Source organism: Felis catus, chromosome B1, assembly GCF_018350175.1.
Source record: "Felis catus isolate Fca126 chromosome B1, F.catus_Fca126_mat1.0, whole genome shotgun sequence".
NCBI classification, from domain to species: Eukaryota; Metazoa; Chordata; class Mammalia; order Carnivora; family Felidae; genus Felis; species Felis catus.
Window position 1 is genome coordinate 66595156 of NC_058371.1, and position 22755 is coordinate 66617910.

At 36.1% G+C, this 22755-nt stretch overlaps 1 long non-coding RNA gene across 1 annotated transcript in view; it reads right to left on the reverse strand.

The window, feature by feature from the left end:
• Window positions 1-22755, reverse strand: part of LOC123384891 — a 214519-nt gene that overhangs the window by 14755 nt on the left and 177009 nt on the right. The window lies entirely within an intron of this gene.

Consider the following 22755-nt stretch of genomic DNA (forward strand, 5'->3'; position numbering starts at 1 on the left):
AACCAAGAAACAGACTCTTAACTATAGAGAACAAACTGAGGATTGACAGAAGGGAGGTGGTTGGGGGCATAGGTTAAATGGTTATGTGTATTAAGGAGTGCATTTGTTGTGATACAACCAGGTGCTGTATGGAAGTGCTGAATCACTCACTACATAGCACACCTGAAACTAACATTACACTTTTAACTAATTGGAATTAAAAAAAAAAAAAAAAACTAAAAAAATAGGGCAGAGTAAAGAGGGTGAGAAATCCTTGGGTCAGGTGTACAAGTGGTGGCTAATTGGGCAGGCAGGATTGACTTTGCCTCCAAAGTGGGATTTCGAGCAATAACTCGAAAGAGATGAAATCTTTTGAAGAATGTCTTCCAAAAGACTATCTCAAGCAAAGGGTATGGGTAGAACTTGTTTCTAACACAGGATTATACTTAGTAGTTCTAGAAAGGAAAGGAGGTTCTGACTCAAGTAAAGTAGCTAATAGAATAAAAATTCAGAAAGCTAACAGAGGTCTGAAGTACTCAGTTTGGGCAGCCATAACCAAATACCATCGACTAGGTGGTTTAAACACCAGAAATTTATTTTCTCACAGTTTTGCAGGGTGAAAGTCCAACATGAAGATGCTAGCACTGTTAAGTTCCAGTAAGGGCTTCCTTCCTGGCTTTCAAACGACAGAAGTCTGTGTCCTCACAGAGCAGAAAGAATAAAAACACATTTTCTGATATCTCTTCTTATAAGGGCACTAATCCCATCACAAGAGCTCCACCCTCATGATATCATCTAAACCTAATTATCTCCCAAAAGCTCCATTTCCAAATATCTTAATAATGTAGGGTAGGGATTCAACATATAAATTATGGGGAGATGCAATTCAGTCCATAGCAGGGTCAGATCTTGCGAGGTATTCTAGGTCATGGGAAGGTCTTTGGCTTTTACTCTGACTGAAATGGAGAATCATTGCCTGGCTCTGGCCAGGGAAGAAGTACATTTTACAGGATCACTGCGGCATCTATTTTAAGAACAGATTAGAGAGAGCACTAGAAGAATTTGAGATCTGTTGGTTACAGCAACAACTGAAACTCAACATGACAACAGCAACAGCTTAGATAGAGTTAAGAGATTAAGAGGTGAAGAGACTGAGAGAAATGGCTAAAATTTAAATTATAAGAAGATTTTCTGATGGCTGTGGGAGTGAAAGAAAAAGTGACTTTAGGATTTTTCTAACTGAGCAACTGAGAGAATGAAGTTCTCATGAAAAGAAATTTGTAAGTTGTCAGTTTTTGCCCTATTTAAAACCATGGGATCAATAAGATCATCAAGAGATTACTTATAAAATAAAAAGAAAAACAAAGGAGGACCAAGAATTAACACTAAGCAATGTTGACAGAAATAGAGTGAATCAGAAAAGTGAGTTAGTAAAAATAATGTAATATAGTGTTTTCAAAACCATGTGAAGAATGTCTATCAATGGTATCACATACGTCAAACTCGGCTGATATTCTGTGTCAAGTATTTCATTGAGAACTAATAAGGTGGACGGTCAGTGTGGATAATACTGGTGATCTCAAGGAGAACAGCTTTTGTGAAGAGGTGACAGAGAGTACTTAGGGACTTCAGGACAAGAGGAGGAGATGGAAACTAGATCGAATGAAGGAGTGCATCATGGCATCATCAAGGAGAAGGTGATTCTTGACAAGAGCTTTGAAGTTAGCAATTAAGAGGAAAATAGAAATAATGCCTGGTGGAGAGAACAATACAGGTGAGACTGATGAGAAAGATCGGGTCACGTATTTCAAACTGAAAAATTTGAGTTGGGTCCAGAGCAGTGTGATGATGGCAGTAGAAAAGATAGATGAAAGACAGCTAATGAGTTTGACTTTTATCCTAAATAAAATGTGAGAATTGCTATAGAAGTATAATTCAGGTAGGAATATATATATATATATATATATATATATATATATAGACAGACAGAGAGAGATGTGGGGGAGAGAGAGCTCTTCATTCTTTCCATCACTTCACCACTTTGAGCCCGTAAAAATTGAAAGGTAGATGCAAAGAATCTATTGTGACGATTTCCTTTGATATTGCAAACTAGTGTTGATATCTGAAACAGTGCTGGCTATTGGAACAATTTCAGGAAACTGTTCATGAACCTATATTGTATTATTTACCCTGTAATATTACTGAATTTACACCAAAATGAAGTTAATATTACTTGAAATAATGTAAGTTTATACAAAATAAATACGCTTACTTGCTTCCATATGAGAGTCCTTTATGAAGAAAAAAAGGTTTGATGAGCTTGATGATGTGGTGTTGTACTTATAAAGCAATGAGAACTTATAAATAATTAAAATATTTTAGCCAAATTCAGTGTGTGTGTGTATTCAGGACAATCAATATATGCTATCTTCACTTGCATAATTTCAATTGAAAATTAGGAGAATAAACCCATTGCTCTCTTCACGTTAATTAGGGTGGAATTGAGTGGAGGAAAATTGAGAAAAAATATTATAATGAAAATTTATCTTAGAGCCAAATGTATTCAAAAAGATTTTTAGGGGCACCTGGGTGGCTCAGGAGGTTGAGTGTCCGACTTTGTCTCAGGTCATGATCTCACACTCTGTGAGTTCGAGCCCCGCGTGGGGCTCTGTGCTGACAGCTCGGAGCCTGGAGCCTGCTTCCGATTCTGTGTCTCCCTCTCTCTCTGTCCCTCCCCCGCTCATGCTCTGTCTCTCTCACTCTCAAAAATGAATAAATGTTAAAAATAAAAATAAAGAAAAAAACATTTTTAAGAATAAAATTGAAAACTGAAAGTAGCTAAAATAACACTTTTATTAACCCATCACATAGTTATTATACTTAATATAAGAAGCACTAAAAACGTAATTATTAATGAAAAACTGGCCAATACACCACAGATTTCCTCAAGCAGCACATTTTCTAAATTTTTTTTTAATGTTTATTTTTGAGAAAGACAGAGACAGAATGCAAGTGGGTTAGGAGCAGAGAGAGGCAGAGAGGGAGACACAGAATCCAAAGCAGGCTCCAGGCCCGGACAGAGCCTGACGCGGGGCTCGAACTCACAAGCCGTGAGATCATGACCTGTGCCCAAGTCGGAAGCTCAACTGACTGAGCCACCCAGGCGCCCCTAAAGCAGCACATTTTCTGACCGAGGGAGCACCAGAAACAGGAGCTGACAATCTACAAGTCACACCTTTGTATATAACCTAGAAACTGAGACCTGTAAAAAAGAATACTGTCAGGATGGTGGAAGAGGTAAGTGTTCATCTGGACTTAAATGACAAGATTTGAACAGGCAGAACAGAGAAAACTGAGCACGTTGGGAAACTGGATCACATGAAACCTGGCCTGATCATTGACTAGGAAGGGTCATCTCCCAGCATGAAGTTAGAGAAATTGACAATTCTTAAACAAACACGATTTTTTTCCTCTACTTCCAAGTTCAGAGTTTATTGTTTTCTTACTGCCTTACCTCTAACAGTGTTCACTTCACTTTGGTACAGCTTTCCTATTTTGACTCTGCCTGTCTCAGGTTTTTATTCGCAGATTGTAAGCTTCGGGGCAAAGACTATCAACTTTTCATTTTCCACAATGTTTGGTGTCCTGTGTCCCAGTAACAAACAGAAAATAGCAACTGAAAAGTAAGTTAAATGAGAACTGAATTTCACCTTCCTAAGCATTCGTGAGGATCATTACATTTTACACATAGCAAAAAATGTTGTTTCTTTTAATTCATTAATCTAAAATAATTACATTTTATTTGCTGCTACCTACAAAGTAGAAAGTTATTGTTATTGGAAATTCTAATGCATATCCTTTAAAGAAAAGTAGAAATGTGGTGTGAGAAAGCTCTTGAGAGACAGATTTCTAGCTAAACTTGGAGGGTGTGTATAACTAAAACAGATGGATGAAAAGAACAAAATAAATAAAGAAAATAAAGATTTTCTTGTAATGACTGGATCTGTGTAGGTGTATAATTTGTCATCCTTCCTCTCCCTCACGTATTGTACATAACCATTAGCAGCACGTTTCAGTGGGACAGATTTAAACACAGTATGTTTTGCCACACAGAACGTGTTGCTACTTTTATGATTCCAAAATGTACTGTGCCCCCGGAACTGCAAATGTTGTCATATTAAAGCACTTGTCATTTGGGTTTGCTGAAACAATAGCTTTTGCCAGAATTCACTCTTGCTGAAAATGATTGCCTTTTAGGAGTTCTCACAAATAGATTTATTAGCTTTCGCACTGAATAAACAACCAAGAGCTTGCTATGCAGATCGGCCCCAGAAGCTGTTACAGAGGATAGATTTCCAACTTTTATGGCAACATCCTTTACTTTTATGTTCTATCCTCTCCCGAATTGATAAATTGAGTTTTGTTTAAAAAATACAAGAAAATGCAACACAATGAAGCAAGACGATTTCTTCTGTTTCTTTTAAACCTAACTCATAGAGTTTGCTTGGTTTTAACGGAAACAAGGTTTCAGAGGAGCAGAAGTTTTCGTGGCAAAGTCTCTAGAAATGAGGATTCAACCGGGATGGATTGAGGCGAATTCAGGAATTAGTAACAAACAAGAACATAACTATCATTAAGGAAATGTAGTGTCCCTGTAACTTCCTCCTCCAACTGGGTTTTTTTTTTTTTTTGTTTATTTGTATTTCTTTTGAGGGTGTTAAGGAATAAGTAAGCATATAAAAATTCTATGACTTGAGAGAGCATGCTGTTTTGTCAATTAAAATATTAAATTTTGTGAAACAAAGATGCTTTAAATTACAGAAGAAACTTCAGATATGGGGAGAGGGAATAAGTGAAAGAGAGGAAATGAAGGAGAGAAAGAGAAAGAGACACAGAGGGAAAGAAACAGAGATTTCTAGGCCCACATGCACCGAGTTTCAGTATGAAAAAGGAAAGGCGTATTAACTCGAGATGATTACATTTCTCACTAGATAAAAAGTGCAGGTATTGCAGTTATGAATGTATCACATTGGGAGACTTTATGGATGTAGACTCCATACATCTTTGCACTTATATTTTTTGTAGAATAGATGAAAAGTCAGACGCTCTCTCTTTATATCCTGCCTGCCATGTTGTCTTGGCTGCCTGCTCCAGGGAGTTTTCTTCTGAAATAGAAATAGAGTCCAAGAATCTCCAGGAGTAGATATAAATGGACCTAGTCCTGCATGTTTTATATTTCTCTGCAAAATGTTACATACTCCAAGGAAAATGTAGCACATTCGGATAACTATTTCCCATATTTTTAGTAGAAATGTGTTTTAATTAAAATAAAAAATTTTTTTTTGCTATATCTTATGATGGAACTCAACTGGCTAAGTTAAGGTTTTGTGATATATTTTCTCCAATCTCTGTCTTTCTACTATAGTGAAAAATTACAGAAACATTTTATTCTGAACTAAATATTTAGTCCTTTTATTGTCAGAGAAGTCTCAGCTAGGCAGGATCAGCACAGAAGATAAGGAGAAATGAAAATCCTCTTTAGTCTGAATTACTTGGATCCCTCTCACTGACAAGTAAATGGGAACAGTGCAATAGACCTAAAATGTGTTCACCAGATCTACTAGTAAAGAACTCAGTACATTTCACTATCCAAAACTCAGCTTCTTGTAATATTTAAAATCCTGGTTATTACAAAATTTTCACTGTATATATCCATACATGAATCTAATAAAAGCTGTGGACTCTTGCCCTAGAAAAGGACAAACACATACTTCTAATCCAGACATTAACAAAAGATGCCAGGCCAAGGATCAGGAAATCTAATTTAGACTTGACTCAAACACTATATTCAGGCATTTAGCTTCTAAGACTCAACTTTATTGTTCATAAGGGAGAAGGATAACCAAGATCAATTTGAATAAAGTATAAAAAATACCTCTGAAACCAAATAGCAGCTTGTTATATATGGAACTTGGAAGTCAGAGAAATTGAAGATAGGAAAGAAAATATCTGGTTAATAATGAGATAGATAGATAGATAGATAGATAGATACATACATACATACATACATATACACAGGGTGGGAGCTGGTGGAGAGGGCAGTGCTTAATTTCCTGCCAAAGAACTAGAAAAATGTCCTCTACAGGATTGAGAAAATTTGTCTAAATGAAACAAACAATATAGCAACCTTACTTCATATTCAATTTACTTAATCTTTAATTGTTTTCTACAAGTAGTATCAAAATTTTGCATGCCACATCTGCCTTCACATTTCTTCTAAGAACATATGGTAAGGGAGAAATGAGGGGTAGGCAGGTGAAGAAAGTGTTTTCACACTTCTTTTTACCTGAGGGGCTCTCTTCTCCAGAAATGTGAAACAGTTCCACCCAATTAATAAACCAAGTATAAGGGAGTGTCGAACAAGAAAGAAATGAGGCTGCAAAGCCAACAAAAAGTTTATTTGGGGTCTTTAGGAATGCAAATCCAGGAGGCACAGATGCAGGAGGAACCTGAAATGTGTTCTGAGAGGCGAGGAGAAAGAGTTTATAAAGGCAAAAAGAGTGGGCTTATGTAAGTTGCTGTGGAAGACACATGATTAGTGTAGGCAAAAATAATTAACATTGGTCTATATTATACTATAGGTGACTATGCTAGTTGCTAGGTTGGAGTTTAGTGAAATAATTCTTTCTGAGAAGTGCAACAGGATGTGGTAGTTTGTGGTTGGCACAGTCTAAAAAACGTTCACATTCCATCCAAGTGTGGACATGTGTAAGACTAACCTCCCCAAGGACCTGCCACTCCATTGACATTCCTGACTTCATTTCAGATATTTCTGTTCACAAGATAAATTGTCTGATAAATTTATACTTTCCATAGTTTTGAGCAAACTATTTCTAGTTTATGGAAATGTCCTATACATGTTTTAAAATTCATTAATTTTTTTGCCAGTACATGTTTCTCCAGGCTATGCCATCCTAGGATGTTACAAGAATAATACCAGTAAAAGTAGTTAGCATTCATTCAACAATTGCCATGTGACGATGCCATTCAAAGAATTTAATATTTATTAGCTCACTTAACTTCATATAATCCTTGATTCAAATACTTTAGAATTCCTCAGTTTAGAGGTGAAGAAACTGAGGTGTGTGGAGTTTGAGTAAATTCCAGAACTGGTAAATGGCAAAGTCAATTCTGTTCAGTGTGGTTAAGACAGATGGTTCAGCTGGACTGGTTAAAACAGAAAGATTAGTAGGCATCTGGAATCACCATTTCCTCTCCAACACACACACACACACACACACACACACACACACACACGCATGCACATGCAAATACACATGCTATTTGTATAAGTTAGTTTAGTAATGCCTAATTTTCTTTTAAATCTTGGATATGAATTCAGATTTTTTAAATGGAGTAGAGTGAAAGGGAAGGCTGTTGATGAGGGAAATTTAGATATTGGCATGATTTTGATTTTGACTGATGGATAGCTGAAAATTATTGGCAGGTTCTGGGCCCACACTGTGTTGGCTCAGAACCTGGGAGACGGAGAACCACACGGACGTGAGCATAAAGGCATGCTACCTCACAATTCTAGCTGGCATGGCTTAGACACTTTCAGCATTCAGAGCAGTTATGAGCATATGACAGCATTCCTTAGATGAGCATTATTTTCATCCAGGATGTAAGAAGTAGTTATATTTGTTTATTTATACCAATAATTATTTGAAAATGTTTTAAAATGAACAATTTCATTTTCGCCCCACAAGGGACCTGAATTAAGAGATCTCACAATGCAAATAAATGAGCCAAGAGAATTGATCAATCAGGGATATGGCAGGAAAATCAGAAATCAAGCTAGGAATTTGAAACGAAGGAGTTTAACAGAGAATTGGTTATGTAGATGTTGAATAGACTGAATGATTAAGGAACAAAAACAGGAACACTGAGATAAGTCAGAGATAACTACAAGAAGAATCTATCATTCTTACCTTTGGGGGAATAAAGGAGAAAGGGTGGGATTATCGTAATATAGACTGTTAAGAACGGTTCTGCAGAACAGAAATCAGGACTCCGAGAAGAGGTGTGAGAGTGCTGCTGCAGGTACCAGGAGGGGTTTAAAGGACCCAGGTGCTAGGAGAGCAAAAAGGATCCGGAGGCTGGAATCACCTGCTGCTTCTGAAGTGAAGTCCAGTGATGGAGGTGACATAAATAGTTGGAAGATGATATGGTGACATAAATAGTTGGAAGAAGGGAGACAGTCTCCCCTTTGTTTAGTTGGTAATTTTGTAATTTCTTTCTTTTTTTATAATTTTTTAATGCCTATCACTTTTGAGAGAGAGAGAGAGAGAGAGAGAGAGAGAACGTGAGCAGGGGAGGGGCAGAGAAAGAGAGAGAGAGAGAGGTAGACACAGAATCTGAATAGGCTCCAGGCTCTGAGCTGTCAGCACAGAGCCAGACATGGGGCTGGAATCCACAAACTGAGATCATGACCTGAGCCGAAATCTGATGCTTAACTGACTGAGCCACCCAGGCACCCTGTAATTTCTTAATTGTGTTGCTCGCTATTGTTAGAATGTTACAAGAAGGCAGTTGCAATGATAAATGTGGTTTGCAGATTTTCAAACTCAGCACCATCAAGTAGAGATCAGCGAGGTAAAATGGATGCAATGAGACAATACCTTAATAACACGGAAAGTGTGCTAATAGATACCTAACCTCTTTGTGATCCGTTTTCTCATTTATGAACTTCTGAATATAGTAGTATCTGCCTCAAAATGATGTTACAAATAGGAAGTATATATGTAATAAATGTAAATATAAATTTAAAAATGGTATGTAGTAAGTGCTCAATAAATGTTAGCTAGTAAAATAATATTTATTCATAGAGTTCTCTAAAATACATGAAAGCCTGTGGGAGGGAAACAAGAAAGAGGAAAACCTTTAAAACGAAATTTAACCTGTAGAGAATGAATAGACTAGGATTAAAGTTCTAAGCAAATTCACAAATATCTTTGAACTGACAATGTCTATAGCGTGGTAATCAGCCATCTTCCTTGTGTGTAAGTACTAAGCAAAGCTAGAAGACAAATCAGATGTCTTAAATCTGTTAAGCAGACATTTATAAGCTATATAAGATATTACTCATTGATGAAGATTCTGTTAGACTCAAGGAAGAATGCTTATGTAACATGCCTATTCGAGTGATAGCTCACTGATTTGTGCCCCTGAAAATCCTGTTTATTAAAGGATTTATTAAATGTGGGAACTGACATTATATGAATAAAAAAATAAGCATGGATAAAAATTTTGTACTTAATCTCAACGTTGTTTATTATTAGAAAAATAGTAACTTCTCTGTGTGTATCATTGTTCTAGGATCCTGGAGAACAACAAAACAAAACATGACAATCTGTGTACTATCGCATATATTTGGAATGAACACATGGGTTATAAGTCACAATTTATGAGCAGATTAGTCAAATGGTTTTATTAAGCACATTAAGCTGTATTTATTTTAAAGTGGTTATTTAGTCCCTCGAACAAGCAGGGAGAGAACTGACATTTATTAAGTCTTACACTTTATATAAATTACTGCATTTAATTAGTGTTATTCCATTTCATAGATGAGAAAAGAATTTGAGAAACTTCCCGAAGAAAATTATTCTTAAGTGATAAAAAACATTTATAAACGAAGTTGGATAATCCTACAAGTTAACCATGTTGTTTGTTAGTTCATATTTTACTATATTTTACATATTCAATACATATAAATGTTTACTTATTAATTTTCTATGAATTAATATGCTAAAGACAAAAAAAATAAGCTTCACTCTTCTGGAAGACACATCTCTTTTTTGGAAACTATAACATATGACATGATTAGAGGTAAGAAAAAAAATAAAATGTTTATGAATTGTTTATTTTGAGAGACAGAGAGAGAAAAAGTGCATGTGAGTACGGGGAGGGGCAGAGAGAGAGAGAGGGACAGAGAGAAACTCAGGCAGGCTCCACATTGTCAGTGCAGAGACCAATACAGGACTCGAACTCATGAACAGTGAGAGCATGACCTGAGCTGAAACCAAGAATGGTGTAACCAACAGACCTACTCAGGCACCACAAGGTAAGAAAACTTTTAACAAAACTTTTTAATTATTAATGTAGATAAATATATACAGTATTGTCAGAAAATATCAGATATTAGTTGTTACTAAAATATTTGAGTAGGTACTTGGTGTATGAAGAAGAAATTGGCTTAAAGAATAAATAGCATTTGGCATACACTAAGGAGAAAAAAGCTGTCATTGAGCACTTTCTAACCCTAACCCTCACCCTCACCCTCCTCACCCTCACCCTAACCCTAACCCCTAACCCTAACCCTAACGCAGTATTCTGCTGGGCTATATATATATATATATATAAAGATGAAAACAAAATAAAGAAAAAAACATTGAAAATATTGTTTATTAGTAGCGATCAGATTGCCACCCCACGGAAAAACTCAAAACAGATAAAACATATAAAACACTTTTCAAGACATGGACATCAGGCAACAGATCCATGAAAGATAGGAAACAATTGAGGGAAGACTTGACCACTTTAGTTTATGGCAGAGTTCCGCATCACAGGGATCAGGACCCCAGGGAATTGAGAGATAAAGCTGAGAGATCTGAGAAGCAAAAGTGGATAGTTTTTGCAGGACAGATTATCAGGGAAGGGAAACCTGCGTCAAGAGACCCAGACATCCTTTTGTAGCAACGTGGATGGAACTGGGGAGTGTTATGCTAAGTGAAATAAGTCATACAGAGAAACACAGATACCACATGTTTTCACTCTAATGTGGATCCTGAGAAACTTAACAGAAGACCGTGAGGGAGGGGAAGGAAGAAAAAAAGTTAGGGAGGGAGCCAAACCATAAGAGACTCTTAAAAACTGAGAACATTCTGAGGGTTGGTAGGGGGTGGGAGGGAGGGGAAAATGGGTGATGGGCACTGAGGAGGGCACCTGTTGGAATGAGCACTGGGTATTGTATGGAAACCAATTTGACAATAAATTTCATATTAAAAAAAAAACTCAGAGATCTGCAGAGGATCTTATTCTTAAAAATTTTTTTTTTTACATTTATTCATTTTTGAGAGACAGAGCACAAGCAGGGGAGGGGCAGAGAGAGGGAGACACAGAATCTGAAGCAGGCTCCAGGCTCCAGGCTCCCAGCTATCAGCACAGAGCCTGACACAGAGCTCAAACTCACCAACCGTGAGATCATGACCTGAGCCAAAGTTGGATGCACAACCGACTGAGCCACCCAGGCACCCTGAGGATCTTCTTCTTAAGCTGAGTACTGATCAGTGCATACGTATAAGGTGATAACTCAAGGCTGGAGAAGGAATCATCCACATGGATTAGACAGTGCCAACTCCTGTACTCAAACAGGACTAGAAGCAGATATGTCTCATCAGCCATAGTAAAAACCCAGAAAATTCATAGGGCACAAAAACATTTAAAGAAATAATATAGATGTTTCACATTTGTTAAAATAATTCCAAGAAGATTAAAGTATCCCAAACAAAAGAAACATGAATACAACTGCATTGAGGCACATCCTCATTAATTGCTTAAGACAAGTCATAAAGAGAAAATCTTACAGGCATGGCAAGAAAAAAAGACATTAGTTGCAGATAAACATCTGCAGCATATTTTGGTTTTTGCCTTGTTCTTTTGTACAAAATGAACAAGACTGTTAATCTTGTATTCTATATCCAGCAAAAAAATATCTTTTAATATAGATAACATTTTTCAGACATACTAAATTGAAATTCATCAACATCAGACTGCACTTCGGGAAATGCTAAAGTAAATCATGAAGGCAAAAGAAAAATACATCAGATCAAAACTAGATTTCAAATATAAATGAATGAAATGATATATATAAGTATATAAATATAAGATATATTTCTGTTAAAACTTAAATCTTATTAAGTGAAAACTGGCTACTTAACGTAAAAAAAAAGATATTTGTGGAAATTATATCATATATGGAAGGTAACATATTGACAACCATAACAAAAAAAGCATAGGGGAGGAAAATGGAAACATGTAGTTATGAGACTCTTATGCTGTGGCATAACAAAAGTTGAAGGTTGTGGGTAATAAGTTAAAGTAAATTTCATAAATTCTAAAGTGAACAGTAAATATGCACACAACGGTTAAGCTAATAAGGCAACAAAGGAGATAAAATTACTAATTAGTAAAAATAACTCAAAGCAAAGCAGAAAAAAAGGGGGGGGATGAACCAAAAAGAGATAGGACAAATAGAAAATAAATATAAAGATGATAAATTTATACCTAGTGATATCAATAATCATAAAACTGTAAGTGATATTAAAACCAAATTAAGTGAATACTGCTGATAATAAAGCAAGATGGAACTATGTGTTTCTATATAAGAAAAAATAGTTTAAAAGTAAAAGGCTGGAAGAAGTTATATTATGATAATATTAATCAAACGAGAGCTGGGGGGGTGCTTGTGTGTTTCAGTCAGTTAAGCATCTGACTCTTGATTTTGGCTCAGGTCATGATCTCATGGTTGTGAGATTGAGCTTCATGTCGGGTTCTGCATATGCAGAACCTGCTTAAGATTCTCTCTCCCTCACTCTCTGCCTTTCCTCTGCTCATATTAGTTCTCTTGAAAGAAAAGAAGAAAAAGAAAGAAAGAAAGAAAGAAAGAAAGAAAGAAAGAAAGAAAGAAAGAACAAGCTAAGGTGGCTATTTTAGTAATTAAAAGTTTAGAATTTAGAGTAAAGAATATTACCAGGTATGAAGAGGTCATTTCATAATAAAAGTGAAAATTCACTGAAAGGATATAATAATCCTAAATGTCTATGTGCCTAATAGACAACTTTAAGATAAACTAAGAAAAGTTGATAAAACTTAAAGTAAATATAGTAAAATTCAACAGTTACAGTCAGAGATTTAGACACCCCTATTTCAGTAATTGAAAGAAATTATTGGTACATAGTAAAGATATAGAAAACGTGAACAACACTACCAATCAAGTAGACCTACATGACATTTATACAGTATTTCACTAAATAACATACACATTCTTTTCAACTGCACAGGAAACATTTAAAGATGGACCATATTATAAGCCATAAAAAAAAACAACACCTCCACATATTTACAAAAGTTAAAGTTACATAGAGTTACCCTGACTACAACATATTTAAATTAGCAGTCAATAACAGAGAAGTCTCTAATAAATCCTCAAGCAGATGGGAACCAAATAGCATGCTTCTAAATAATCCATGGGTCAATAAAGGAATCAATGGCTGAATTAGAAAGTATTTTAAGCTGAATGAAAATAAAAACACGGCATATCAAAATTTACAGTATTCAGCTAAAGTGGAACTTAGACCAATAATTATAGAGTAAATTTATTAGAATAATGCATTAGAAATAAATACATTAGAAAGAAGTCTCAGGTCAATGGCCTCAGTTTCCAAATTAAACAACTAGAAACAAAGAGCAAGCAATAAAACAAAATAAGTGAATTAATAAAAATAAGAGATAAGTAGAATAATTAGACAACAAACAAAATGGGAGAAATAAAATGAAACCAAAAACTAGCCCACTGGGCAAAAAAGATTAAATTGATTAACCCTAAGTCTGACCAATCAGGGAAAGAAGAGGGAAGACATAAATGACCAATACTTACAGTTAGAGAGAAGACCTCAATACAAATTGTGTAGAGATTGAAAGGTCAATAAGAAATTATTATGAACAAGATTATGTAAATATATTAAAAATTTAATGTACAAATTCTTTGAAAAATATAAACTACCAAAGTTCGCAGAAGAAATGATAGTTTACATCTACTAAATAAAGTAAAATTACAGTTAAAAACTACCCACCAGAAAACTCCACACCCTGACGGCTTCACTGATAAATTCTGGCAAATATTTAAAGAAGAAAAAAAATTCATATAAACTCTTGTAGAAAACTGAAAAGGAATAAGTAATTTTAAATTCATTCTTTGAGGTTATTACATTGACTTTAAAATTAGGTCAGTGCATGCCAGAAATAAAAATACAGATCAGTTTACAAATGGAGCTTATCCAAAGAATACCAAGTTGGTTTAACATTTGAAAATCAATCAATGCATTTTACCATTAAAAAAAAAAAAACTTGTAAAGATAAACTCTATGGTTATGTCAAAGCTGAAGGAAAATAAATTAACAGTGTAATGGAATTTTCCCAACCTGATAAAAGGCATCATCTAAACATCTACAGCTCTTATGCTCCTAAATGATCAGAGACTGAATACTTTGTGTTGAGACCAGGAAAAAGAAAGGGTCTCTGCATTCACCATTTCTATTTTCCAATATATTGGAGATTCTTGTCAGTGCAGTAGGAATAACAAAGAAAGTAATGTTATCCAATTGGAAAGGAGAAAGAAAAATTTTTTTCATTTGTAATCAACATGATTATCTATGCAGAAAATGTACAGAATCTACAAAAAAATGCTAATCTAACAAAGTGAATTTAGCAAGATTGCAGGACACATGACTAATCAAGACCCTCAGTTGTATTTCTATAAACTAACAATAATCAGTAATTAAATTAAGAGCTAATACCATTTACAGTAGCTTCAAAAAATATGAAATACTGAATGCATTCGACAAAAGATGTACAAGATCAGTACAGATCTTCCTTGATTTACAATGGAATTGTGTCCTGATAAGTCAATTATAGGTTGAAAATGCACTCAAGACAGATGACTTACCAAACATATAAGTTAGCTTAGCCTGCCTTACAGGTGCTCAGAACATTTACATTAGCTTACAGTTCTACAAAATCATCTAACACGAAGCCTATTTGATAACAAAGTGTTGAATATTTTGTGTATTTAATTGAATACTGTAAGGAAAGTAAAACAAAACAAAACAAAACAAACCAGAATGGTTGTGTGGGTACAGAATGGTTGTAAGTGTGTGGGTGGTTTACCCTCAGGATCGTGTGGCTGACAGAGAACTGTGGCTGCCACTGCCCAACATCATGAGAGAGGTTCATATTGAATATTGCCAGCCTGGGAAAAGATCAAATCCCAAATTTAAAGTATGGTTTCTACTGAATGTGTATCACTTTTGCATCATTGCAAAGCTGAAAAATCGTTAAGTCAAACCATCATAACTTGAGGACCATCTATCCTGAAACTTACTCAACACTGCTGGGAGAAATAAAAATTAAAACAAACAAACAAACAAACAAACAAACCATTTAAAAAAATTTAATGTTTATTTCTGAGACAGAGAAAGACAGAGCATGGGGGCGGGGGGGGGCAGAGAGAGAGACATACACACAGAATCAGAAGTAGGTTCCACCACAGAGCTGGAGCACAGAGCTGTCAGCACAGAGCCTGATGTGGGGCTCGAACTCGAAAACCGTGAGATCATGACCTGAGCTGAAGATGGTGGCTCAACTGACTGAGCCACCCAGGCGCCCCCATTTGTGATATTGCGATTTATAATAAGAAATATATATTCAATCTTTGTTCTTGTTACTGGCACAGAGCTCCTAAAATAAAACCCTTGGGGTTTTGATAAAGATGCATTTTGTTATTCATAACAAGCCTGTTTCAACAACACCTGAGATTCTATTAATAAGGTGACTTTTGTAAAGCCCCTTAGGATGGGAGCTCATTGCCAAGGGAACCAATAATACGATTAGAGGATTAGAACTCTCAGTCCTACTCCTGACTTCCAACCTTTGGGGAGCTAAGGGGGCTGGAGATTGAGTACAATCACTCAATAGCCAATGATTTAATTAATCTTGCCTATATAATTAAGCTGCTGTAAAACCCCAAAAGGATGGGCTTAGAGGACTTCTGGATTGGTGAGCAAACATGTGGAGGTGCTGGAATGGCAGTACACCTAGAGAGAGGGCATGGAAACTCCATGCCCTCATGCCCTCTCCCACATACATGGTCTATGCATCTCTTCCATCTCTCTGTTCTTGAATTATATACTTATATAATAAACTGATAAGTCAGTAAGTAAACTGTTTACCTGAGGTCTGTGAGCTCCTCTAGCAAATTAATGAATCAGAATAGGGAGTCACAGATAAGTCCCATTTAGAGCTGACCAGTCAAAGGCACAGGTGACAACCTGGACTTGTGATCACTATCTGAGGTGGGGCAGTTATGGGACAGAGCCCTTAACCAATGTGGCACCTGAGGATAACTCCAGGTAGACACTGTCAGAATTGAGTTGAATTGCAGGACACCCAGCTGGTGTGAGAGAATTGTTTGATGTATGGGAAAAATCACATCTAGTTTCAGAAGAGACATATTGAGGTTAGGGAGAAACAAAAGAGCTTTCCTTTACACTCTGATCATGGATCAGGAGCTTAACACAATGCTAGCAGCTTCTGTGATAAGCATTAGGTCTTATAATTGGTGACTGAATAAAGAGGTGCACTCACAAGGAAGGCAAAGACTGCCCTTAGTAAAAGACAAGTTTCAATAAGGAAAATGAGTATAAGGATGTAGTTAAGGTTTCAAACCTAAAATATGTTGGAATATTAAGAAAACATTCATTGATAGAGACAGGAAGGTTCAACAGGGAGAGAATGGGCTAGGGTTAAGGATATGGGAGCCTGTTGGGTACAACATGATTGACCAGCAAAAGGAATGCATGCTGGGGTGGAGTGATGCTCTAGTGAAACAGAACAAAACAGTCCAAGACCACGGCAGCCCTTGGAACAATGAATTTAGCAAAGATTCAAATATGTATTCTATCATCAAATGAAAACACAGAGTGATAGTAGAAATGATAGCAGATGGGATAATAATTTTTCACTTCAAAAGAATTTTAGTAAATTATTGTAATTAGGTAATTTAAATCACATTAAATTGTGTATGACTATGTTGTTACCCCAATTTAATAATTCATATCTGATTATTATTTTCTATTAGTTGAAACACCTGAGATGTTAATGATATGCTTGTAGCTTGAACTTTAGGTGTAAGTTATTAGTGGGACGCCTGGGTGGCTCAGTTGGTTATGCGATTGACTTCAGTTCAGGTCATGATCTACTGGTTCTTGAGCTCAAGCCCTGCATCCCGCTCTGTGTTGACAGCTCAGAGCTTGTAGCCTGCTTTGGATTCTGTGTCTTCATTTCTCTCTGCCTCTGTCTCTGTCTCTGTCTCTCTCTCTCTCAAATAAATAAACGTTAGAGAGCATTTTAAAAAAGAGTAAGTTATTTCTCTTTCTGGGAATGAAGTAGTAGACATCTGAGCTTGAGTGAATTTAGTAAAGAAAGTACTTGCACTAGAGTAGACACAGGGGACGCTTGAGAGAGCAACAGACTAAATGTCTGAGAAAAAAAAGGGTTTTTTATTAGGGCATGGGGCATAACCAACCAGATTAAGGGTTAACATTATTATTAAAATTTCATTAGTAAATGTGACATTTTTGTTGAACCAGTAAAGATAATTGCTTTTCAAATTATGTGAGGATGTTTTCTGACTTGTTCTTAAAGTAAAATATATTTCTCATATATAAAATAAGAACAACAAACTCTACATGAAACTCAGTTCTTGCTAGTTCAAGAGGTAAAACACGCATTCACACACACCCATCACACTCACATCCACATATACACTCTAAAATACCCACAGCCATACAACTCACAGCCAAATGTGCATGCCTAAACACAAATGCTGTGCTTTCTCATGAGTATCTCATCTTGCCACAATGAAAACGGATAGGCATTTGTGTTTATGCATGCATATTTGTTGTGCGTTTGCTGAAAAGCAAGACTGAAATGTTACTTATGGAAAACTGGATTATTATTGAAAACATGTATATTTATAGAATGTTGGCATTCTTTTTTTGTATGAAAAAGCTACAGCACAAATAGAATTTCATAGATGGAATGAAGTTCAAAGATTTATTAGAGTTGTTTTCAATACGTGTACTATGGTTTAAATTTTGATTAGGCAGCCTATTTAAAACAGCAGGAGGTCAAACATCCAAAGAATGGTTCCTTTAAAAATGAAACAGAAGAAAAAGTATCTTGAGAGAGAATTATAATACCTTTAAGTACACATATTAATTTTTTCAGAGGCTTTTCAGCATAATGTGCATCTAAGTAGGGGCATACTGATGTACATCATGATATAATCTTTTATTTAAGGAAAACTGTATGAGTCAATTGTTACCACTAAAACTTTAAAGTCAGTAAATACTGTATTCATCCCTCCAGACAGACACTTCATTCAATCCCATTCATAAAAAAAAATTGTTTATAATTTTTTATTCTTACCCTACCTTTAAAAACTACATGAACAGTGCACAAAAAAATTAGAAACAAATATATAACCCATTTAGGTAATAAAACATGATAAAATAGTTTCATATTACAGTTATATCACAAAACATTGATTAGGATGAAAAACCACCCACTCTGATTTAAAACAAGAACAGCTGTGGCAGACATGATGGTCCTGGAACAACTGTTACTAAATAGAAAACTCCTGGTTCTTGCAATTTGTAACGTAGGGAGGAAATGTACTGCACATAAAGAAATATGACATTGGAATGTTCAAAACTCAAAGAAGAGTGAAACTAATGCAAATATCAAAGCAGGAGAAAATGCCAGACTTGTAAAGAATGTTTTGAAACCTAGTTCAGGTTTTATTAATAACACTCCATATTTACTGAATGCTTCTTAAGGGCCAGACAACATATGTGGGGCAAAAGAAAGGAGTTATCTCTTACCAGCAGTATAATTCTGCCTTCCAGTAGCATACTACTGGGAAAGAAGTTCAGGATGAGTGTAGTAAGAATAGCAACAACAACAACAACAACAAAAAGATGTTAAGAGATTTAAGAAAGAGAAATCCTAGAGGGTTTAAAGATTACATCTAGAAGGATCTGCAAATCCTCCTGAAGGTATGTATAATCAGAAACTGGGAAGGGGGTGAGGTTTTGTCTTATTTGCAAGTTAACAAGTGAGTCTGCCTCAGTGTTATAAGAAAATATGAGAATCCGCTATCAGAGACAAAGACCAGTTATAACTCATGATAAAAGCAGCAGCCCCAGCAATATTTTGTATTTGTTTCCTAACTCAGATCTCCATACAGAGTGAGGAACAGATGATACCTGACACATAGTGGGGGAATACAGAGGACATAAGGAGGAGGAACTCAGGAATTAAGGAATACTGATCTTATCTAGGGCTGCTGGTGACCTACCCACTCTCTCCTCATTTATGAGGAAAAACAAAAGCCCTTATCTTTACTCTGGAAGGTAAACAAATCTTCTCTGGGGATGAAAAGGAGACTTTACTTTCCTGGAATGTTTCCTGGAAGAAAATATAATAAAATTCTCTATCTTTATTATATTGGTCAGGAAACAAATGCCCTTTGACCTGAAGAGAGATACTATCTCTAGTTTCCAGGGAAGATTTTTAGTACCTTTTGCTCAGAGAAGCAGACCATTTGGATGGAGTGTTATTTCCCAAAATAGCAGTTGAATTGGCTAGAAGAAACTGGAAAGCATTTTAGGTAGAAGAGACCCTTTGAATCAAAAGATCCTGTAATACAAGACTGGAATTTGTCTATTCAATTGATATTCTATTCGTTTACTCCATTGAGGTTGTCAGTGGAGGGAAAGAAGAGATAGCAGGGGACATTCAAATATAAGACTAGGAGTAAGAGGGTCCACGTTTGTGCTGACGACTCTGGCCTGATGGCTCTACCATGTCTTGGGCTATCAGATTTGAAAACAGTGAATGTGGGCTGCTGTGGGTGAGACAGTCCAGTATAACTGTTTAAGTGTCAACTAGGTATTGTAAATGTCACCCTGCAGTTTTAAGAAACAGTAGGACTTGAGATATACAATTAGAGAGGGCACGTCGCAGGCTCAGTCATTGAGTGTTTGACTCTTGATTTTGGCTCAGGTCATGATCCTCGTATTGTGGGACTGAGCCTGGTGTGGGGCTCTGCACCGAGCTAGGAGCCTGCTTAAGATTGTCTCTCTCTCCCCTTCCCTGCCTCTCTCCCCCTGCTTGCATGCTGTATCTGTCTAAAAAAAAAAAGAAAGAAAGAAAAAGAAAAAAAGAAAAAAGAAAAAAGAAAAAGAAAAGCACACACACGCACACACACACACACAATTATATAAGCCTTCATTTGGGCTTATAATTTTATTTATTTTATTTTATTTTTAATAAAAATATTGGGTTTATTGACCTGGACTTTATTTATTTTTAATATTTTGTTTTTTATATTAAATATAATTTATTGTCAAATTGGTTTCCATACAACACCCAGTGCTCATCCCAACAATTGCCCTCCTCAACACCCATCACCTGCTTTCCCCTTCTCGCCACCCCCATCAACCCTCAGTTTGTTCTCAGTATTTAAAAGTCTTCTATGGTTTCCCTCCCTCCCTCTGTGTAACTCCCCCGCCTTTCCCTTCCCCATGGTCTTCTGTTAAGTTTCTCAGGATCCACATATGAGTGAAAACATATGGTATCTTTCTCTGCCTGACTTATTTCACTTAGCATAATACCCTCCAGTTCCATCTATGGTGCTACAAATGGCCAGATTTCATTCTTTCTCATTGCCAAGTAGTATTCCATTGTACATATAAACCACATCTTCTTTATCCATTTGTCAGCTCATGGACATTTAGGCTCTTTCCATAATTTGACTATTGTTGAAAGTGCTGCTATAAATATTAGGGTACATTTTGGAGAGAGACAGATAACAGATGAATGAGCAGGGGAGAGGGGCAGAGAGAAAGAGAGAGAGAGAGAGAGAATCTTAGACTCCACACCCAGCTTGGAGTCAATTGCACAGGACCAATCCCATGACCCTGGAATCATGACCTGAGCTGAAATCAAGTATTGGAAATTCCATCTACTGAGCCACCCAGGCACCTCTATAATTTGACATCTAGTGGTTGTGAGGTTCTTGAAACAAAAATTACATATATTCATCATGACCTATTAGATAGCATGACATTAAACTGGAGATTTGACTGATGAGAACAAGGCTACTGCTTCTGGATGATGAAGCATGTATTTATAATCAATGAAATTCATGAGTTCAGGGTAATTGCCATATTCTTTTGCTACACAACATGCTTCCTGAACCCAAAGAATACTGTGTCAGACAGTATAAAGAAAGGATAAGGGATCACAGTTTTGACAGAAGCTCTGTGGAACGGAGAGGCATATTCTTTCTTATCTGGAATATTTGTCTATCTCTCTGAGAGCACAGTAATGTTCCTTGGTGATAAGAGAGATTCACTATAATCAACTAGATACCAGCTTGCCCTCTGATACCATATTAGGAGTTCAGTGTTGGACTTTGCTCTTGGAAGATTATGCATTCATTCAACAGCTCTGGCAGACAAAACAGCCTCAGTAAGGAGAAGAATTTGTTATTAATCCCAGAGAAAGCCTTCATCCTGCACCAAAGCTATGTTATATGATCAGTCATTTTTGTCTATGATTATTGACACTCTCCTCCAGAGTGGATGTGCTTTGGTGGTCATTTGTACGTGGCACAAATATCTACACTCTATTCCAAGAGATCCATCAGCATACATTTTCCCATACATATTTGTCACCAAATTTTCAGTTTTGCTGTTGTCAAATTCTGTCCAATAAGTTATTTGATCTACAAAAGCTAATAGGAAATATCTACTTGATAATAGACACTGGAATTAATACTTAGTGAATTCCTTCTTTAACTCAGTCACTGTGTTAGAACTTTTTAATATTACTATAGTTTATCCTCACAAATAACCTAGAGGATATTATCATTTCCATTTTACAGAAAAAAAATGGGGCTCAAGATAATTAAATATCTTAATAATACCACAGTAGAACCATCATCAAAATGTATACAATAAATATGTGGATTTTTTGTATGTTATATCTACCTCAATAAAAGTGGAAAATGGTATAACCAGAATTTAAATCAAGTTCTGACTCCAAGTCTCATATTCTTCTAAAACCAACTGCCTTCGGGTCAGTTGAAATCTGATTCATTAAACTTATTTTTTAAATGTTTTTATTATTATTGTTTTTATTATTATTTTTGAGAGACACAAAGAGAGCATGAGCAGGGGAGGGGCAGAGAGAGAGGGAGACACAGAATCTGAAGCAGGCTCCAGGCACGGAGCTGTCAGCACAGAGCCTAGTGTGGGGCTCAAACTCATGTGAAATCGTGACCTGAGCTGAAGTCGGATGCTTAACCAACTGAGCTACCCAAGCGTCCCTGATTCATTAAACATCTTATTGTGTGTGCATGTGTACATGTGCATGTGTTCTTATATACACAGGAGTAAGATTATACATATTATATGAATTAATGACATGTTGTTTTGCTGTAATGTCTTCCCTGTAATGATTTTTTTGGTTTGGATTTTTTGCTAGGAAATGTAACAACACAAAACACCCTCTAATTTCTCTAATACTCTTGGACCCTCATTGACTCGGATATATGAGTGTAGATGATCACCACATGTCAACTCTCAAACTATTTAACATCCTGACCTTTAGATCCCTAAAACTATTTCCTGATTAATTCATGTGTTTCCAAATAAAAAAAAGTTGCTTAGCTTAAGAGTACTTTAAAAAACATTTTCTTTTTTTAATGTTTATTTCTTTATTTTGGGAGAGAGAGAGAGCAAGGAGAGGTGTAGAGAGAGAGGAGGGAGAGAATCTCAATCAGGTTCTGCACTGTCAGCAGGGAACTCG